The sequence below is a fragment of the Anser anser genome (assembly GCF_964211835.1).
Source record: "Anser anser genome assembly, chromosome: 5".
Classification (NCBI taxonomy): Eukaryota; Metazoa; Chordata; class Aves; order Anseriformes; family Anatidae; genus Anser; species Anser anser.
Genome location: NC_139725.1, coordinates 31,818,271 through 31,839,499, shown reverse-complemented (window position 1 = coordinate 31,839,499; position 21,229 = coordinate 31,818,271). Strand labels below are relative to the sequence as shown.

Genomic DNA, 21,229 nt, shown 5'->3' with positions numbered 1-21,229 from the left:
TTTTGCAGTCAATGGTAATGGAGGCAGATTATTCTTTACAGGAACATAATCTGTAACATAGCTGAGACATACTTGACTAATAAGGTACAGAACTGGTTGTATTTATTCATCATCTCTTCCATTATGCTCTTAAACTTGCAGGCAATTTAGGTGTCAAGAACAGAAGAAGCTGAATTTCTCGCAGGTTTTCTTTGCTTTGTTAAACTAGGCATTCTTTAAAATGTACATTCAAATGAAGGACTAAGACAAGGCCTAGTAATTACTAGTAACGCAATAAAAAGTACCAAGTTCCAGTTACGTACAAGTGTTCACGTAAATCCATATTAAAGCAATCTCTACTGCTTTTCTGCCTTAATTATCTTAATGAAGGCAGACATCAGTTGCTTTGAAACTGTGTGGTGGTTCAAGTCTTTCAAAGGTTTGTTCTAATAACCGGGGGAGGTTGTTGCCAAAGTCCGAAAGAAATTGTGAAATGCAGTTTATAGTAATTGATGTAATGTGTTTTAATCTTTTGTTCATGAAATCTACCTAGTAGAAAAACTACTGGCTTTAGGAAAAAATATTAGTACTAGTGCAGTCACAAACTGGACAAAGGAGGACAGGCTTTTCAAGTTCCAAGTGGAAAAGATTGTCAGCACTAGCAAACTGTACAAATCTGGATTTTGTTTGCTCTCCTGGGGACATTAACATGTTTTTGGTGCAGTGGAGTTAAAGTCTGAGTTTACAGGCTGTAGATTGTCCTCTGTGCTTTCTGAAAAAAATCTGCTGTAGGTTACTGCTCGTTTAATCCTGGTATGTTAAGCTAGTGGTGGCTGCTGTGCTTTGAAGCCTGCTGGCTATAGCAAAGATAGCCAGCTGTTAGTTCAGGGTCCAAATCCAGCCTTTAAGATGGATTTCTTTTTCCTTTCTTTTTTTTAATGTGTTTCCTTTTTTTTCTTCTGAACCTTTGTAATGCCTAAATATAGCCAATATTTTGTTTTTCTGTTGGGATTTTCTCTGGATTGCTGAGCAATAGATGCAAAGTCAACTGAAATCCTGTAAGTCTATTAGCTAGTGCTTATTACTGTGCCTCCAGACCAGTGATGCCTGCAGGTCCCAGCTGGGCTGTGGAAGCAGCACAGCTGCTGCTCTCAGGCTCCGTGCAGAATTACAATTTCTCCCCAGAGCTGCTTGTGTGCAGAGCAGACTTGTGTGCCGTGGTGCCGCTCTGGTCCTCTTCAGCTGCTGCATGGCGCTGGCTCTGTCACAGAGATGCTGCCTTTTGTAGAGCTGCTCTGGATGTGCCTTTTCACTGGGCTCCCTGCCTGCTTTCGCTCCTTGCAGGAGCTGGGGGAGGCGAGCAGGGGTTGTTACTCAGGTGTGTGCTGTGCTGGGTCCCTGCTGGCTCTGCACCGCTGCTCAGCATGGGGCTGCAGCTGCACCCCACCGATCCCCCAAGACCCAAGGGAGGCGTGGGGAGCCTCTAGCTCCTGGGCTTTAAGAGCAGTGGATCTGAGCTGACCCGACTTGGGTGGGTCCCAGGCTTTGTTGCTGGGGATAATATGCTGCTGTAGCTCAGCCTGCCTTTGTCCTAGGTAATGAGAGTCTGTCTCTTTGTATTGATTCAGTCTGCAAACAGTGACTGTGTAAAAATGGGTCCCAAGCTTACAGAGTTGTCCACTCTCAGATGGTGCAGCTGCTGTAACTCTCTTTCCCTTCTCTCTTGGAGAAAGAAAACAAACTTTGCATTGTGGTATCTCCTCTTCATCTAAAGGCTCCATCAGTTTAAAGGAGTCGTATTTCTGTGCCAGCAGAGCACAGCAGCACTCATTTCCTTAGCTCTGTAAAGCTCTGTGGTGTGGAATATGTACTTAAGCGCATCTCCAATTGAAGTAATCTGTTTCTAGAATACTTAGAGTAACTAAAGCTTTAAAACAACAACAACAAAAGCAAACAAAAGCCTAGCAGCAAAAACAAATCGTTAGACTTTTAGTGAAGTGTCTCCTAGTCCAGAGTTTGAGTCACAGGTAAAACTCTGTTTAATTACAAGTTTTGTGGGACCTGGAGTACTAATTTATCAAAATTGATATAATTAACGCTTCTCTCATTGTTTCAGATGCTCGGGATTCAGGCTAGGGTGCAGGTGCTGTGCTAGGTGCACATTTGCCCTTTGCCTGTATGGAGCACACCTCAGGTGCTGGCCTTTATGAAATTCCCTATCAAGATAGTAAGGTACAGAGTTCCCTCGTTGTCTGGAAGAAGGACCCTGATATGCATAGAGTAAGTGTGCTTATCTAGAAGGTCCAAGTGGGCAGATGTCCTTAAAGAACCTGGCCAGTAACAGTACTGATTTTTTTTCTTGAGGAGCAATGCTTAAGAAGTGCTTAGAGAGAAGAAGAGAGTTAGACAATGTGTGTTATCATATGTAAAGGTGAACCTAACTTGGCCTAGTGGCATTAGGGCACCAGGTTCAATATCTCAGCCTGGGTCTCTGCTTGCCTCCCCACCCCAGCAGAAAGGAGAAGGGTGGCACCTTTAAAATGCAACCAGTCTTGTCTCTGGTGTGCAGACATCCACTCCTGTCTCGACATTTCCCTTCTTGATGTTTAGATAATGCTGGTGTCGAGTGTTTTTTCCCTTGTTTTGCTGTCTTTCCTTATGGCAGCATTTCCAACCAAACTAGCAAAGTCTAATTGCGTATCTTTTATTAGGCTGACCTATATTGTAGGTAGAAATAAGATGCTGTACAGTTTCTTTTGGTGATGTCTGTGGTAAAAGCTTACACAAAACAGACCTAAATCAGCAAAGCCATGTTTTGTTAGAACTGTAGCTTATGCTTCCTTTTTTTTAAACTTCAAATGTTTGATTCACCTCATATGCTGTGGCAAATTATTTCAGTGGCTAGAAGTATGCTACAAGTATTAGTCTAGTATCAAATGACAGCTACTTGATCTAGTAGGGAAAAAAAAAACGAGATGAAAAGAAGCTTGAAGTCTTTGTAATTTAGATTATGATCAAGTTGTTACTTAATTTTCTGTTACATATTTCAGAAGTCAATTATCCTAAGAACTCGGTTTTTGTGTGTGTGGAATGGAGACTTAATATTACAAAGCTTGCTTTAAAACATGGACACCAGAAATGTGAGCAATGCTGCAGTGATAAAACATGATGGAGACGCAGTGGTTGTACTGCTGATAGCTCTTACCCTGTTTATATGTTCCTTCTTCTATCACTTGCAGCATCCTGTACGCACCTGGTCCTCACTCTTTTTTCAGTATAACTGGAATCCAAGGTAGTCCTGTGATGGAAACTTACTTTATATTCGTTCTTGAGTATATACATCGTATGTTTCATTTGTCATAACACATACTGAAAAATTACTCTGAGGGAATCTGTCAACGTAACTAGGCCTTTACTACCTCTGAACTTGTCAGTTGCTGATATTTGCAGATTTTACTGTTAATTACTTCTTCCCAGGCATAATTACAATACAAGCAGTGTTAAGCCTAAAGCTAATCTCCATTGGACACAAATAGAAGCACCTTCTTTCCCCTTCCCTAGTGGGCTACTGTTTGCCTTTTAATCCAATTAGTTGGTCACACACATAAACATTTAACCCACTCAAATGGAGGATTGTGCAGCTAAAATTTATGGATGCTAGCTCTATTTAACTGTGTGAAATTGTGATGATGAGGGCTAGTTTGTGATTATGAGGTTGCTTGTGACAAACTTGGAGCTTGTGAAAGAGTGAGACTGCACTTTTTTATTCCATAAGTAGTATTATTAATTAAATTAGTATTATGGAGGTCAGGAAACTTCTGAATATATAGAGAAGAAAGATTTCATTACTGTATGATCAGATTCATTTTTAAATAAGTAATATAAGAAACCATGCATAACAATGAGCTTTGAAGCACTTCCTTTAATTTGCTGAGTAGCTGCTATGGCCGTGGCAAGAGCTTCCACAATGTGAAGCAAACATCTGTGGAGCATTCCTTTTAAAAATACTTTATTTTTTGAATGTCGTAGGATTTACAGGAGAAAAAGCAGGATATAAAATACTTGTCGTGTGGATCTGACTGAATTGTGCGAGTCAAAACCTGTTGTTTCCTCTCTACCAAATCTGAACTGATTTATATTTACTCCAAGTAACACATAGAATATGTTTCAAATTAGTCTATTTTAAGTTGTTTAGATGAACTTCCCTGAGAGTAGTTTTTAGGAAAATGGAGTTTAGTATTGCATTTGAATGTTTAAACATGCTTATTTTTTCCAGAGAAGCTGAAAAACCTATTGTACTTGTCTGCTTTTTTAGTGCAAAGTGTTGTCCAAACTTTTGGAAATAAAGCCAGAAACAGCAAGCCAGAATCTTTAAAATAATATTTCATTCCATACATCTGAAAGCAGTTTATGAAAAATGTTGTTAGAAACCTCAGATGGCACCCTTCAATTTAAAGGGATAGTAAAGTGACTCATGCTTTAAAAAAAAAAATCTTTAGTGCTTTTTGTCTAGTAATAGGAAAAGGGATTGACTCGGGATATAAAATGCTGACCTTTATTGCATTTGCATTAGCCAGAATTATTAACATTGTATTGTAGAGGCTGTGGCACATTTTTGGCAAGCTGGTACATTCCTCTCTTTCTTTGTTGCTTCCTCCCACTCGAGAGCTTTTGTCTTTCTCCATCTGCTTTTTGAAGAGAAATGCTGTACGCATGCAGACCTCAGAAACTGTAACTTGAGTTTGGGTTTGACGTAATGCTAAATTGTTACCATAAATTCAGACTACAGAAATATGCAGAATTAGAGTTCTGTTTTGTTATTTAAATAAGAGCAAATATAGTAAAGCTGTAGGATCAGCCTCTAGGAAATTAACTGCCCAGACTTTTGTAACCAATACCCAGCAGAGCTGAGAAACATTTGCTGTGAAAGTTGATTGTGCCTGCTGTGTGTGTGTTTGTGTCGTTTTTCTGTTTTGAGAATGGGCTGCTATGTAAGATGACAGTGGGTTAAAATATTTTTTTAAAATGTGTGTATAGATACATAAAACAACTTGTCATGGCAATACAAGTTCATGGTAGTGATGAAAACTACTGTGATGCTCTGTTTTTTAGCAAATATGAACTTGTTCCATGTTTTTACTCAAAAAATTCAGTCTGTTGGATGGGATTTTGGGGCAGAACAGTGGAATTTTTTGTTTAACTTATGTTTTCATAGTTAAACCTATAGCTGCGGATGCCCCTTGGAACATAGCTGAAAGTAAAGACAGTTATGTGCCATTAGCTGGTACTTTGGAGGATTCTTACAAGCTTGTCATATGCAAAACCCTGTTAACAAGGTTCAGGGGTGGCTCCACGAGCTGCAGGCACATGAGGTCTTTTATGAGCGGCTTTGGAATTTGACGTGTGGTTGTTTCTAAAACAAACAGATAGTAACTCTTCCCCTCTCCCTCTGTTTATATATAGACATACAGTAATTACAAAACTTGCTTAATCTTTGGGCTGCTTTTTTAAAAAGGATTCATAAGAAGTGAAGTTCTCCTTTAAGGAGATATTAAAGTAGTTTAGGACTAATATTTAAGCAGGTAATTGTTTTTATAAAGTTAGTATTGATTTGCTTTAAAGATATTTCCGGATGGCAATTGACATCTGAGGCTGAAGAATTGTATCCTTGATGTGAGAACTGAGAGATGGAGGGGGGGGGGAAGAGAAACCTCACAACCAAAGCAAATCAGCTGAATTTTCATAGCGAAAAATGTCTAAAAATGGGACATAAGTAGTAATATTAATTTTCTTTTTTATAGCCTCTTCAAATTGTATGTAATGCCTGCAGTAGAAAGTAGGTCTCATCCTTGTTAGGAGAAAACAGTAAATTTTCTGCCTGAAATGTTGAAAGGTGACTGTTGTGCTGTGAATGTTGCAGCTTCTCAAATTTTGTAAGCTTCTGTGGTCTGAAGGGAGGACGGAAAAACATCTGGTAACAGCATCCTGCAGGTTTTGGGTCTGTGTATGCAGAGCAACATTGAATCTTGCAGACAATTCATTTCTAACTGAGTAATAGAGGTGCTTGTTACAGAAAAAACGTTTCTATTCCTGTAGGTTGCATACATCTCCATGGAGCAAGGTTTCTGGCCATCAGTGTGCTCTTACTCATGGGAAATTGTCATCCATGAGTGTCTTTACAGTTGTAGCTATTATCCCTAGTGAAAACACTGCTGAAAAACAAAATAGCTAGTAATTTGATGGTGAAAAGCCATCTGGCTACTTCCAGACATAGCTTCTTAAGTGATGGCAAATATTTTAAAGAATAAATAAAAATCTAAATACTTTCTCTAGGAGACTGTCATGAAAGTTCAGATTCTCAAGCAGGGTTCAGCACTTCTGAGGAAGTGCTGCATCTTGCTGGCTCTCTTCATTTGCAAAACTGTTGGTGTGGCCATAGGTTTTTAAATATCTAGCAACCTCACAACCCTTTCAGCTGCATTAAATTCACATCGTTAGTGGTAAGCTGGCGTTATGGCTTTTCAGTATGATCTGACGAATAGCCTCTGCTGGCCATTGCTTTTCTGCTGCCTTTCACATCTTCAGGCAGAGAAGCTGTGGAGCACTGGAAGTGCTGTACCCTCTGCAGTCACTGGGGTTTCCTGAGAGAGGACTACTCATTTTGTTCACTTTACTAAAGCTGAGTTAGGGAAACGTTGGTTGGGCAAGTCACACTCTTCTTTTGTCCATGTGAGCGAACCAGTTTTTCTTGTTCAGTGGTAACCAGCATAATGTAAAATATGTGTATTTGCATTGTAGTTCCTTCTTTTCCTTTGTAACCCAGCATTTGGGGGATTGTTTTAAGTTTTCCTGCGCTGCTTATATCAATCTGTAAGTTTCAAACTGTAAAGCTGGAATGAAACCAGCAGTGTGCTTCGGGAAAGCTAGCAGAAAAATTCGATTATTCAGCAGGTGAAGACGTTTTATTTCTGTTTTTCCTCTTTATGATTGTCTGCTGCTGTTTGTTTCCTCATCCGTTGTGCACACAAGCCACAGTGTGCTCATCATCACTTTAATGCAGACAGGTGACCTTGCGGGGACTTACACTGTGGTGTTTAGCAGCATTGTTCTGATCATATCAGTGCTCCTGAAAACAATGTCTATAATGCTTTGAGAAATTTGACCTAGCAGAGCTCCCTGGTAGTGCTCTCAAGTAGTGCTCAGGAGAGCTGTGATGAGCTTGTTGCTGACTTTCATATCAAAGACTGACCTATGATATTCCTAGCCCTGGAGAGAAATTCCTTGTTAAGGATACGCTGCTTTTCCTTGTATATACTGAGATCTGTAAGACAGAGTAAGAAACTAATATTAGGGTCTTCGACTATTGTCCCAGTTCTGTTTTTAGGAATGCTGTAATTACCACCAACTCACAGGAAAAGCATTCCCCAAACTAAAGGTACTGTGGTCTTTCTTCAGACTCACGTAGCACAAACAGGTTGTACAACGCTTCTTGTTTGTGCTCATGATTGCTAGCAGTGGCCATTAAATAGAGTGAGATCTGGTAACAAAACATTGAGACTTTCTTTGGAAAATAAATGTAATTCTATGAAATGGTCCACAGCATGGAGGTGATCATTTATGCTAGTTAATCCAGCCTTCTCAGTTTTGTAAACTAAATGCCATTTCTTTAGAAGTCCAAGTAGCAAAGGACAAGGTGGAGTTGTCTCTCTCTGACCCCGGGGGGGGACACTAGTAAAAGCGTTCTGCTTTGCTGTGCTGAAGATTTTTTGAATGCATGTTTTGCTAAGAAACTCAATACTATGAGACTAATAGAGCTGTGGATCTGCTAAATTACAGAGTGCTACTAGTTTCTGGAGGAAAATAATTCCGTTAAAATCTTTTAAAATCTTTTTAATAAAAGGTTCTTGTTAGTCAATGGCACTTTTTCCTTGGACGTGCGTAGAAAGCTTTTAGTGGTACAAAGCAATCTTCTTTCCATGCTTTAATGCCTGCTTTTGACATAGGACATAGGTGTTGTGATCAATAGTTGTGTATTGAGTCAGTTTTTCAAATACTTGCTCAGAATGGTGTTGATATGCACACAGCTTTGGGTGCGTTGGCCTTTAGGGAGACTTGAGATGTCATGGCTCTCGTGGTGGTACCTGGATTTTCACTTGTATTGGGAAGTAATAGTTTTGCTTTTTGAAAGAGGGAAAGTTAATGGTGTTTAGTTCAAATTTCTTCATACGCTTTAATGATAATTTGTGTAGAGCCTCACTTTTTTTTCTTTTGCTGTTGGTGTTTGTTCTGAATCTGATGGGCTAATAAAAAATTCAATTTGTGCAGGTATGGTGCATTTTTACTAGTAAAACTACTTGCTCGAGCATAACTTTGTATTCACCAGCACACTTAAGCAGACACACAAACCTCACCAACTCGTTTCTGAAGGTACCACTCCCAGCATTTCTTCATCTGGCATTCTGCTTCTGTTCATCTGCTTGTGGAAATCAGTTGAAGTAGATGAAACAGCTGCCTGCTAGCTGTTTCAGTTTGTGTGGTTTGGGGTCAAACAAAAATAGCAGTACTTACATTGGAAATAGGGAGGACTGCACTGAACTGATTTATACTTGTAAATGCACTGGAGTTTTACCTAGAGCACTGAGCCAAAGTGGTTGCTTGTTTTGGAATAGACTTAATTAAAGTTTTGTTCAAAGGCTTTTTGGGTAAACTTGTTAAATCTGTTTGGGAGCCAGTGATTTGAAGGGAACTGGTTAAGGTAATACTGCTTTTTTCTTTTTTGTTGCTGTTTCTACAGGCATTCAGACTCCTTTTCCCCTTAACAATAACTGTAAGACCCACAGTGTAAAAAATGGCTGTGATGCCTCTATCAGAAGAGTATTGTTCAAGGGAACAGCAATAGTGTATATACCTACCTATAGCAGGAAGATGAACAGTAGGAGAGGAACACTCATGTTGCATTAGTGGAAGCTATGTACGTGTGTGTAGGTGGGTTGCTTGTGAACTTGAGTGACGGAAGATTCTTGGGTGGGGTCTGTTAGCCACTGATTGTTACCCTAAGAATTAGTTTCTGATACTTGGTACTTCTTGTCAGCCTCTGTCAGAGGTTTTCTGAAAATCCAAGTACTTTTTTCATTTTTAAACAACTTCGCTAAATGGAATTGACAAGTTCTGATGGATGACTAAAGTTTACCTAGATTTTTCCAAAAACTGTTTATTATTTGTCCTACTTAGGAAGTTCAGAGTAATTTATTTCAAGAGGCTAAACCATGGTAATAGTTTATTTTTTATAATTGTAAAGATGTTCTCATTTTGTCTGTCTTGACAGATATCAAGCTGTTAATGTCAGCCAACCTGTGCATCTCTGAATCTCTTACTGCTGCTGTCTGCTCACAGTGCTTTGTTTAAACCACTCTATTACCCTAAATTAGGGTTCATAAGTCATTCTTAGAACAGCTCCTAGCATCTTCTAAATGTGAGTGCAACATTTACTACCCTCTGGCATAGAAGCTGGCTTTAGCATGCTCATGTTAGTAGTCTGGTCATTTGTTCTGTACAGTCAGAGCTCTTTAATGCATGTTGTTTGGACCCAGTGAGTTGTTTGTATGATTCTAACATTATGCCTCTTGACATGTGTGACAGGGCTGTGCCCTAGAAAGGTGGGGCGGGCTGTAAGGTGTGAGTTGACAGGTGAGATGAAAGAGCTGTATGTTCTGAAACACCAACATGTCTAACCACTGGGATGCATCATTTCAGTTTCCTGGAAGTCAGAATTTCACTTTCATCGTGGTTATAAACAGGGAAATTGTGCTGCTGTTGGGGGAGACTGCTGTCTTGCTACCTAATCATGTTCATTACAGTGCATATCACAGCTGTCAGTCAGGCTCTCTGTCTTTGACTGCAGGAGCAAACTGAGCCATCATTAATGTGATATTTGTGTTGTAAGGTTAAGCAGGTTGGAGAGGCAATTTGCAGTTAATTCTAAACAGTTGGTTAAGGTTTGTGTTGCATTACAAAGGTTGTTAGAATACGCTAAATAAGAAGGTTTTCAGGAAGAAATCTTTCCCTTATATTGTACTTTCTGCATCTGTATTTAACTGCACCTGCTTCTTGTGTGTGTGAGGAATGGCAGTAACAGAGGGTGGAAGAGGTGTCACTGAGAGTGTCTTTGGACCTCCATGTTCAGGTAACTGTTCTGTCGCTGTAGGCTAGGGAAGGGAAGGAAATACTGCTCCTGAGTAATGTGCTGCCACTCTCTGCCTGAAGATTGGTGGCCAAAGGATGTAAGGGATGCTTTCTGGAGTTTGGGGATGTTAAAGCAAGACTTTTGTGTTTCCATCACCCTCTCCTAATTGCAAGTATTTCATAAGCTTCTTGCAAATCACCAGTTGCATGCGTGGCTGCAGTTTTATGGACGTAACTTAACACTAAGGCTTCAGGAAAAAACAAGACTACTTCTGCAGCTCTTTTTCTGTCCTCTTGTGTGGGATATATCTAGTGTGGTTGCATACATTCATGCTTTGACATAACTATTGACTGAGTAAAATGTTTAGGATCACTTTGTTTAGCTTAGAACAAAAATGACTAGTACACAAAGTAGTGAGACCTTATTGTGTTAGTGCCTGAAGGCATTCACTTAAATGAAATGTGAGGTGAAGTAATACTCTTCAAACCAAGCAGTAAGTCAATTGCAGATCAGAAGAGGTCAGTGAAAGCAGTTGTATATCCAAAGGACTGTACAAGCACTTAAGGCTAGGTTTATTTAATGCTGAAGTATTTTAAAACAGTATGCATGTAGTAGTCTAACTTCATGTTTATTTCTAAAAGTATTTTAGGTCTAAGATCATACAAGGAAGAGCCTTCCTTGATTGTGGTAGTGATTTTGATGTGCATTTGAGCCAGTAGTGCTGCTGCTAGAAGCAGCTTTCTATTCAGTGCCCTTGTACTAAGCCAGCAGAGAGCTGCTTTTTAGCTGAATGGTGTCCTTCTTACCTTCCACCATGCAGCCTTGCAAATGCTGAGTCTGCCAGTATGTAAGAAGTGGTGCAGGTAGAAGATAACAGCTAGAATGAGGGAAGGATGAGTACTGTTTTCAGAGGCAAACCTGATTGAAAGGTATGTTAAACTACAGTCATTTTTGAATAACATAGCTGAACGTTTTACTTCCCAGCTTTGTTCTACCTAGTGTTTAATAACCAAGGAAGAGGAGTAGAATGGTAAGTCATGTCTTTCTCCTCCTAGATCAGATGCTCAAGTCTTTTATTGTTCTTCAGTTTGCATTAACAGTTTGTTCATTTCAGTATTTAAAAAGCTCTTGAGGTGTGCAGAGGCTGGGTTAGGAAAGCCAAAGCCTGCAAAGTTAAATCTTGTTGCCCTTTGTGATTCTTGCCAGAAGGGCTTCTACATGTATATCACCGGCCAGAGGAAGAGTAGAGAAATTGTGGGACATGGATAAGGTACTTGATGCCTTTTTTGCCTTGGTGTCTACTGGGAAGATTTGCCTTCAGGAATCACAGGCCTCTGCAACTAGTCTGGAGCAGTGGAGATTTAGCCTTGGTAGAGAAAGATCGGGTAAGGGAGCATTTAAATTCTGCAAGTCCGTAGGACCTGGAGTGATGAGGGACCTCGCTGGTGTCATTGCAGAGCCATTCTCAACTGTCTTTGACATATTATGATAATTGGGGAAGATCACTGTGGTCTGGGAGAAAGCAAATGCCAGTCTCCCCTTCAAGAAGGACAAGAGGATCTGGGGATTTACTGACTGATCAGCCTCAATTACTTGAGCAGGAGAGGTGGGACGAGACGACCTCCAGAGGTCCTCTCCAACATAAACAATCTGTGATCCATGGGAAGGTGATGGAGCAAGTTCTCTTGGAAGCTGTTTTCAAGCACATTAGGGACAAGAGGGTGATTAAGAGTAGTCAGCATGGATTTATGAAGGGGAAGTCATGTTTGACCAACCTGGTAGCCTTCTGTGATGAAAAGACTACGTTATGTGTGAGGGGAGAACAGCTAATGGTTTTTTGACATTGATTTTTGACACTTTCTTCCATACTGTTGACAAACTGATGAACTACAGGCTAGGTAAGTAGTGAGGTGGATTTCTGAACTGCTGGGCTTAAAGAATTGTGAGTGTTGGCACAGAGTCCAGCTGGAGGCCCATTACTAGTGGTGCACCCTCAGGGTTGCTAGTAGGACATGGGCTATTTAACATCCTCAGTGTTCTGAAGGGTGGGACAGAGTGCACCATCAGCACGGTTGCAGGTGATAGAGAACTGGGAGGAATGGATGATACAACAGATGGTTGTGCTGCCTTTCGGAAGGACCTTGACAGGCTGAAGAAATAGGTTGACAGGAACCTCATGTTCATCAAGGTTCTGCAAGCAAACCTACTAGCAGGTGCCTGCATTCCAGCACTGTCATCCCGTGCTTCACTGCCCTTGCCATTGCCTGCTGTTGGCAGACTGCTTGTACTCAGGCTTGGACAACATAGTACTGTTTAAGCGTGGTGATTAGACTAAAAATATGCAAAGCTGTTTGGAGAGAGCTATCAAAGTCCTAGAGAAGAATGTGATAACAAAACTAAAGCATTTATTTTAAGAGTACTTGAAGTGTTGAGGAAACAATTTTTACAGCTCTAGACAATTATTTAAATGTTACTTGATGCCAAAGTTCAATGAATGAAGGAATGTGAAAGTGCTTAATGCACAACTTATGCAATGACTTGCAAGCTGAAAAAGTTACAGGGTCGCTGCTGTCTGGCCCTGCGTTGCTGAACCCACAGTATATTGCGCTTTATTGGTACAGGCAGCCCTGCTGGCATGACTTACAAACTCATGCAGTTTGTAAGTTACTCCTCTGTGAAAATGAAGCATTTTTCCAGCTGTCTTTTAAGTCTTCAGAACTAGTATTGCTACTTTACATTATTGTTTGTTTTAAGCATGTCTTTTTCCAAGACTTCCGTATGTTCACAAAGTCTTGGTTTGCAGTTCTCATCTTCGGAAATATTGTAGCTGGAGCTTATGGTTACATGAAAAGTAGAAGAGACAAAGCATTTGAGTATGAAGGCTAAGAGGAGTTCTAGGAGCAGGCTCCTTAAATTGTCTGCGGTGAATAACCAAAAGAGCCCCAACAGAACTGTTGGGATGCATATAAAGCATACATACAGGTAACTGTGGAAAGAATTTGATAAAAGCAACTGGAAGCCAAAGGAAGGATTTGAAGAACATGACCTGGATTGATTGTCACACCCAAACTTGCACAGTAACTTGGGGTTGTGTGAGTACTGGAAGGATTTCACAAACCTTTCAAAGCAAAATTCAAATGTGACCACAGTCGCATGTAGGAGCAGCAAGTGTCACTTCTATTGCATCTGTACTGAGCCAGATCTTAAAAGCATGTAATAATAGTTCATAAGCTTCAGGAGGAAAGTTTGGAATAGCTATATGCTATAAATAATGCTCTTTTCTGCTAAAAAGCCCAATGTATCAATTTGTATTACTTGGAGTTTTTTTGCTGGTCTGTAGTACATCTTCATCACAGTCTGAGACTGACATCTTTCCATGGTTTTATTCTTTATTGAACAGTCTTTAAATGACTGAAAAACATCACAAGCCTCTAAATTTTAGGCAGTCTCAAGAATGGAGATACTCATTAACATAGTTAAACCAAAACAACAGTGACAAGAATACTTGTAGATTAATATGATTAGGTGAAGAAAAATCCAAACTCAGTGCCATTAATACTTGAAGGGGTTCATCACAGGCATCTGTGGTTATCTTTTTACTTACGGTGGCTTGGCAGATTCAGTACAGCTAACAGTGAATTTTAACAGTGTACCCGTGTTAGATGTCCACATGTGTTCAATTAGGTAGTGAAATTGCACAGTATCACATCTTTGTGTGAGAAGGCAGAAGCCAGGCTGGCTGACTGGAGGTTTAACTAAATAATGGTATATCTTCTAGTATGCTGAATCTTCAAGTAGTATTCCATGGACTGCGGGGATTCCAATGCACTGTTCTACAACCACTTCTAAAGGCAACTTCTCAAGCTAATTTAAAAATCAAATTTCTGAAGACTTAAATCTGCTTCAGCATTTTCTGTTGACAAATGCACTTAAATGTCTATACATCATGCTGCAATCAATTGCAATCAGTTTGGCAATCTCTTAAATAATCCTTGTTGGAAGGAATGTGTCAATGGAAAGAGGTTCCTGTTTTAACCCTAATAATGCAAACTGGAATGTGCGTTGTCTGCTGGTTGTTATTTGAAGTGGATGCCAGAAATTCTTACGATAAAATCAGTGATAATCATTCTGCCAATTTAAGGAGACACCAGCTCCACCCCAGAAGTTCATAGGAAACAATCTGGAAAATTTGATCCACAATGAGACTGTATGTTGGTCCTGGAATACCTCTTGCATACCCAGAATTTGAGTACCTGAATTCAAGAAGCCAGTCTGCCTATGTGACCTTTTTTTTTTTCACTGTGAAATTGATCTTTGAGTTTTGAGATGCTTTTGGCAAGGAATTGATAAGAAAAATATTTGTACAGTTGCAGCCCTATGGTTCTTGCTCATGAATGTACTTGATTCCAGATGTCCGGATCCAAATAAGAATTAAATGGGGTTGATTTTATTTTAAAGGGATTGTAGTCAGCTCCCCAAGATGTGCAGCAGAATGACTGCTATGGAATTTGGTGAAGATTCCCAAGTTACAATACTGCTTATTTTAACATGATCTTAGCAGAGTTGGCTTCTCATTTAAAATAGGGGCACAATGCAATGTGTGAACCGTAGCGTTGCAAGTATGTAGGAGGTCCAGGAAATTTATAAAAATTCACCTGAAGGTGTCTGATAAACTTTGCTCAACCTGAAATTGGTCCTTGAAAGCTAAAGTTTTCACTTAAATCTTGCTCAGTGCAATTTAAACTGAACCCTAAACATACAGTGAAAACAAAACAAATTTCTAGCAACTCTTTGAAGTGATTTTTTTTGTTGTTGTTGCTGCAAGCTTGTACAAAGCCCAAGTACCAGCTTGTACCTTAACTGTACTTTGTAAAAATGTATTTATGGATCTCCTCCATATACTAACATTTTATCACTGTTTATAGTAACATCTGTGAATGTAGCAATTTTAGTTTCTGAAAAAACAGGTCTTTAATCTTATTTTGCTTTATTGTAAAGAATGTATATATTATCAGGAATTAAACTGGAATTTAAATCTTCACATAATCCAGACTGAATAAACCACCTGCAATTTGCTTTGTCATTGTGTAAAAAGCACAGTATATAAGTGCATTTCACAGTTTGATTAAGGATTTAATATCAGCAAGCTCAAATTTGATTCAGTGATTTGGCTCTGTTTTACTGTCTGTAACTTATACAGTTTTTTGGTATTTGATAAAATGTTATTCTGTTCCTCAAAAATTCGTAGCTGTCGTTTTAATCCAATGTTGAAAACTCAGGTAATGTGTTTTATCTAATGCATTAAAAACTTGAACTGTAAAAAAAAAAAAAAATAACTACTTGAGATATCATCTGCCAGCTTTTTTCATTCCCCATCTCAGTTTCAAATGCAGCCATCTAGAAATGCAAACTGATGGCTGTCGCTTGCTGATTGAACTAAACACAAGAGCAAGGCTCATCCAACTCTTTCAAGTAAACATTCTAAAGGTTTCTAAATGAAACTTTTTTTGTGGTTCTCAGTAGAAGTTTTCCTAAAAATAAATAAAAATAAAAAAGGGTGTTGTTTTGCATATTTCCTTAATGCTGTTTATTTGCATAGGCTTCAAGAAAAAGGCAGAGATTAGTACACACACCATCCTCGGGAGAAAGGGTAACTAAATATCAAGTTCTACTATTTAAAAACACATTAAAACTACATTTAACGTAGTCGATCAAGTAGTTGTGGACAGTCTTTTTTGTAATTGTGTACTTGAAGATAGATTCTCTGATAAGGAAAGCAGTAATTTTACCTAGGGGGAGGAATGAGTAAAAATAAATATTGCCAGTTCACTTATGAGCCCTGCAGCTTGTTATTGACCTATCGAACAGCTTGTTCTGTCAGGACTTGGTGCCAGAATTCAGGAACAGGAAAAATAAGCTTGATCAAAATACTTGTTCCTTACTTGTTCCTTATGTCTTAGTCATCTCCTTGCAGGTCTGAGGACCTACTCCTAAAAAAAGAAATGCATAAAAAGTCATAAAAGCATACAAAAAACCACCATCTTTCTTAAACAGAGGAATACAGTTTTCTTAGCGAGCAGTCCTGGGCTATGTTTTGATAAATTCTTAATCTCTATATTGGAGGAATAGCAAATAAATATTTTGTTCTGCTAAGCCAATTTCAGGAAACACGTAACATCATAACAGACTGGTAATAAACGAAAGCTTTCACATTAAAACATCCCCTACAGAGCTTAACAAATATATTGTTCCTACTGTTCACTGGGATTTCTGAAGTGGGCAGTACTTGCCTTCATGTTCTTAGGCAATAATTATTTTTTTGGAAGTCTAAGTAGCTAGCAAAACTACTTATTATCCTGATCTCCAAATTTGCCCACTTGTACTGCTTTCCTGACAGGATGTTTTGAAGGACAGTGTGTCCCTCCCTTTTGGTCAAGGCAGGACAGGGAACGGATCCTCATCCTTAAGAACTGGAGCCATTTTAAACAATGATGCACCTTTGATATGTGATTGTCTGAAGAGATGAGCGGTATCAGCTAGAACACTTCCTCATATTGTTGCTTACTCAGAAGCACGTCACTCCGAAGGTCTCAAATCTTTACAAAGTCCATGTTGTAATCTGGAATGTGCGCAAAGCTGTAATTTATGAAAGCTCGATTTCTTGAAGACCTTTGTACTAGTCAGTTTAAAACTCTATGCTTGCTTTGCAACTACAGTTTAGCAGGTTGATTTGCTGTGTGACATGGCCATTTTAAGCGTAGCAGGATTAATGTTGATTTTTTTCAAATCATGACTAATTTATGTAGTCCATACAGGCTGACTTGTGAACAGCTTCATAGTAGAATTAGAGGGTTAAGGGTTTTGTATGCTTTACTCTTAAAATATGTGTTTTTTGCTGAAACCCTCATCATGAACTTACTGCCGAGCACCTCCCTTCTGTTGTCATGATGGAGATGTGTGTTGGTGCTAAGCAGGCACTGCTGCTGGATTACTTGGATTATTACTGCTTATTACATAGGTTTCCCAATTTGAAGCAGCGTCACCAGTTTAATTTCAGTGACATGGATGTAACATTTCAAGAACTACTGGACATAAGGAATGCTGGAGGTATCGTGCCAGCTAATGAACGTCAGGCTTATTTGCTCATACATCTGCACACTGCTTTCTGAGCCAGCAGTTGAATGGCTTTCTTACGCATAGCGTTCTGCTGTGGGGGTGTTGGAATAGAAAACCTGTCCTGAAAATATTCCTCAAAAAAGCTGAATCCCATTTTGCCTGTGACATATAACAGGCTCTCAGATGAGGAGGAGGAGGAGCTGTCTTTGCAAAAATGGTGAAACTTTGTGGGGGATTGTTATGCTATGTTTTTTCCCCTAAATTTCGTATGTAAATCTGATAGCTGGTTATAATTAAAAGGGCTGCAAGAATATCTAATGGTATTTTGATAAGTGGTTAGCTCTTTTAGGAGTGGTGTTGCGGTTGAATATCAATTTTTGTAAGAGGTTAGGTTTTTCATGTGGGGAAAAAAAGCTGATCAATTCAGGCAGTAGACAATAATGTCCTTTGAAGCATAAAAACATTGTTGATACAAAGCTATAGATTTCCTTCAAAGCAGAAGGTTTCACTATTGATGCTTACTAGGAATTTAGGATTTAATTAAGTTGCTGACTTGCAGAAAGCCACATGCTGGCCTAAGCTAACGTATAGAATTCTAATAGAAAAGGGATGCAGAAAATAATAACAGCTAGAAGTTTCATCAGGGATTATCATGACTTTCTAAGTAATTCTAGGTAAATTAGAAATAATTCTGGTGCACTTGTGGCTGCTGTAAAGCAAATATTTTCCCTTTAAATGGAAGTGGGCAAAGGATAGGAGAGGAAACCATGGGAGACAGGATGGGTAGGCTATTTGGATTGCTTTTAATATTCACAGCATAGTGGTGTGTTGGCTACTGTGATGAAAACTTTCTGTTAGTACCTTCAGGGAAATGGGGAAGAAGGGATTATAGCTGTGACTTTCCTACTGAGTCTTTAATTTTGCTTTGTACAGAAGTGAAGAGGACAATTGTCCATGACTGGGCTATTCTGAATATAAATGTGATGTTGCCTTTCACTTACTGGATTGATACTATTTTTTTTTTTAAGCTGAGAAGTGCTTTCTATCCTCTGCTGTTTTTAATGGAAAGGAAAATAGAGATGAAAGAACCCTCTCGAGCCTGGAGCTTGCACAGAGGCCCTTCGCTCTGCGTCCTCCCGTCACGTGGGTTGCTGAGGTGACCAAAGGCAGCCCGCGTAGCGCTGAGGTGTGAGGGCCCAGCGGAGCCTCCTCTGCTGCGTTCCCTGCAGCGCTGGGTGCTCTGAAGACCTTTGTCTTCACCGTAACGTACGTGCAATACCAGTCCAAGTTCTCCTTTAACCCATAACCCCAAGCATGATAGCAATTTGGATTGATTTAATTCAGGCAGCCTTTTTATGTGGGGGTGAAGGGAGTGAGATAGCAGCTTAAGAGCTCAGCATTATTCCGCAGTGAAGCGTTAGGTTTCAAGTCAAGTGAGGTAGAAGTCTGGCCCTAATGTACCTTTTGCTAGTAATATCAGCACTTTGGATGCCTCAGGTCTGGTATAAAGTTCTTTTACCCTCACGTTTGCCTATAGGATATTTCTCTCTGAGCGAACGTGTTCTAAGCATACCACTTTGGTATATGTTTAAATAGTAATTGGTGCTGGGGGTGGGTATTTCCTGATACTTAATGATGATTTAAAAGAGTTAGTCATCAGTGGTCAGGAAATACCAACTCCAGATTAGACCGAGTTCAGTTATCTTAAAAATGTTTTAAAGGTATTTCAGTGTCCATCTAAATGTGGTATGTTGTCAGAGACATCGTGTGCATAATGGCATCTTGTTCTGGTGTTTTATTATAAGAATAAGTAGTGGAATGTGGGTACTGTGTGCTTTATATTGTTTTGGAGTAGTTGCCACTACTTCCCCAGCTTTTGGGAAGTGGTCACACTGTGTTGCCTAAAACCTGGCTTAAATTCTGTAACTGTGAGATTTCCTTTTAGATTCTCAAATTAAAGAATACTTGCAACCTCCCCCCTCCCTTGGCAACCACAATGGCAGTCTATATGTAAGTAATACAGGACACTTCAGTTCAAGTTCAAAACTTTCCTTTGAGGTTGACCAGGTACCTTCCGCTGTGCCCATGGCAGCAATCATTTTGTGAACCCTGCAGGAAGGATTTTTTTCCTCAAGCCTTATGGATTGTTTTATGCCCTGATGATGCTTGCTTACAGCAATGTACGTTCTTCAGTTTATAGATTAACTTGGCGCCTATACGTACTTCCGTTCCATTGACAGAAAGTAAAGTATTGGTGTCAGAGAACAGCACAGTTTTACTCTCTCCCCTTTCCCTTCTCCACAACCTTTACACGAGTTGAAGAAGATGGTTGTTTTGCATATTACACTCTTTCCTATTACAGCAAAGAGCATTTTAGACTTATATTGGATTTTCACAGAAGCTTGTCAGACTTTTTTCGAGGTGGATTGCCAGTCTTTTTATATGGTTTAATATGCCATGATAAACTTCAGATCACTATTTGAGAGATCTTGAAAGATAAAATACCAGGAAGGCTGAGTAATGCTTCCTTTTTAATCCCATTCATCCTGCTTAGCTCAGTTTAGATAAAGATGTGTCTCCTCCTTGCAGGAAAGGGTGCAGATGGAATAAAGCCTTTTGTACCATGCAGATGGGATAAAGCATTTTGTACCAGCCAGTAAAGCAAACTGGTCAGATAAACCAGATGTGGAGTATACAGTAGATGATGAATAATTGTGGATATGAAAAAACAACACAGTACTCCCCCAACCCAAATTGTTGATGACCCACTTGTGAATTGTATCTTATTACTGTATAGCTTGTGCATTTTTCTGTGCTGTTTTCTCAATACTGAGAACTCTCTCAAAGGGCCTGAGATTCCAGATGTAGTGTATCACCTAATGTAGCACTATTTCAAATACTTCCCAATTTTTATGTGTGGGTATAAATTTATGGCAGTGTTACTCTTCTGCAGATACGTTTTCAGAATTAGGAACCTGTAATTTTTTTTTTTTTAATGCATATGGTGGCAAGAATTCATTTTTCAGTGTAAGATTGGGGTCTGAATCATTACTTAAAAACAAAGTTGAGGTGTTGAATTTAAAGCTGCTTACAAAAGGTTAGGTTTGATACAATTATAAGGCGAAATGAATTCTCCGATTACAGCTATACTGTTTTGCTAATTTGGGACTGCATAACGCTTTAACATGAGAAATAGTAACCCAGGTTAGTGGTATTACCATAAAATAGTTGTGTATGCGATTGGAAGAAGATGGGATATATTACAGAAAATATATATATATATAGCAAAAGAGGGCTACGTGCTATGTCTTTTCTGCCATGCTGCAGTGTGCTTGTCAGTAAGGGTGATGCATATTATCAGTGGATGGCAGCAGCATGTTAGTTCTGATAGTTCCAACTCTTCTAGGACACGTGCATGTTATTACTTCTCTTTAAAACAAGTAACTTGTGGGTTATGAATCTACTCTCTTATCTTAGACGAACAGCTCATGCAGGGTTCATACATTCATGCAGGGAGCTTTTAATCCAGTGTACAGGCCTTATCCTGCACCTGGCATGATGGAATAAGTTTATTTAAGAAAACTGGACAAAAATGCAAAGGTTGATGTATGCTGATATCAAACAATCATGGTAGTTATTTTTAAAAGTTACATCTGACATTTAAAAAAAAGTTTTTGTAGGTTCTAGGGACGTTGCAGATCCTTTTTCCAGAGGTATTTAGTACAGATATTTGCTCCAGTCTTTGCTGTCTAGGTAAGCCATGTTGAATGAGTATTTTTTGGGGTGGGAGGTGGGGATGACAAAAACAAATGAAAAACATAACAAAAAACACTGACTTCTGTAATTTAAGACTGATGTGGGAAATTCTGGGAACATCTACCTGACTACTCCAACTGTCTCAATCTCGTTTCCGCGTTTTGACTGCTTTCCTTCTTGGAACAGGTGATTTTT

The 21,229-nt window shown here is 39.3% G+C and overlaps 1 protein-coding gene across 11 annotated transcripts in view; it reads left to right on the top strand.

The window, feature by feature from the left end:
* NUMB (NUMB endocytic adaptor protein) overlaps positions 1-21,229 on the top strand; it is a 95,479-nt gene that overhangs the window by 16,487 nt on the left and 57,763 nt on the right. The window lies entirely within an intron of this gene.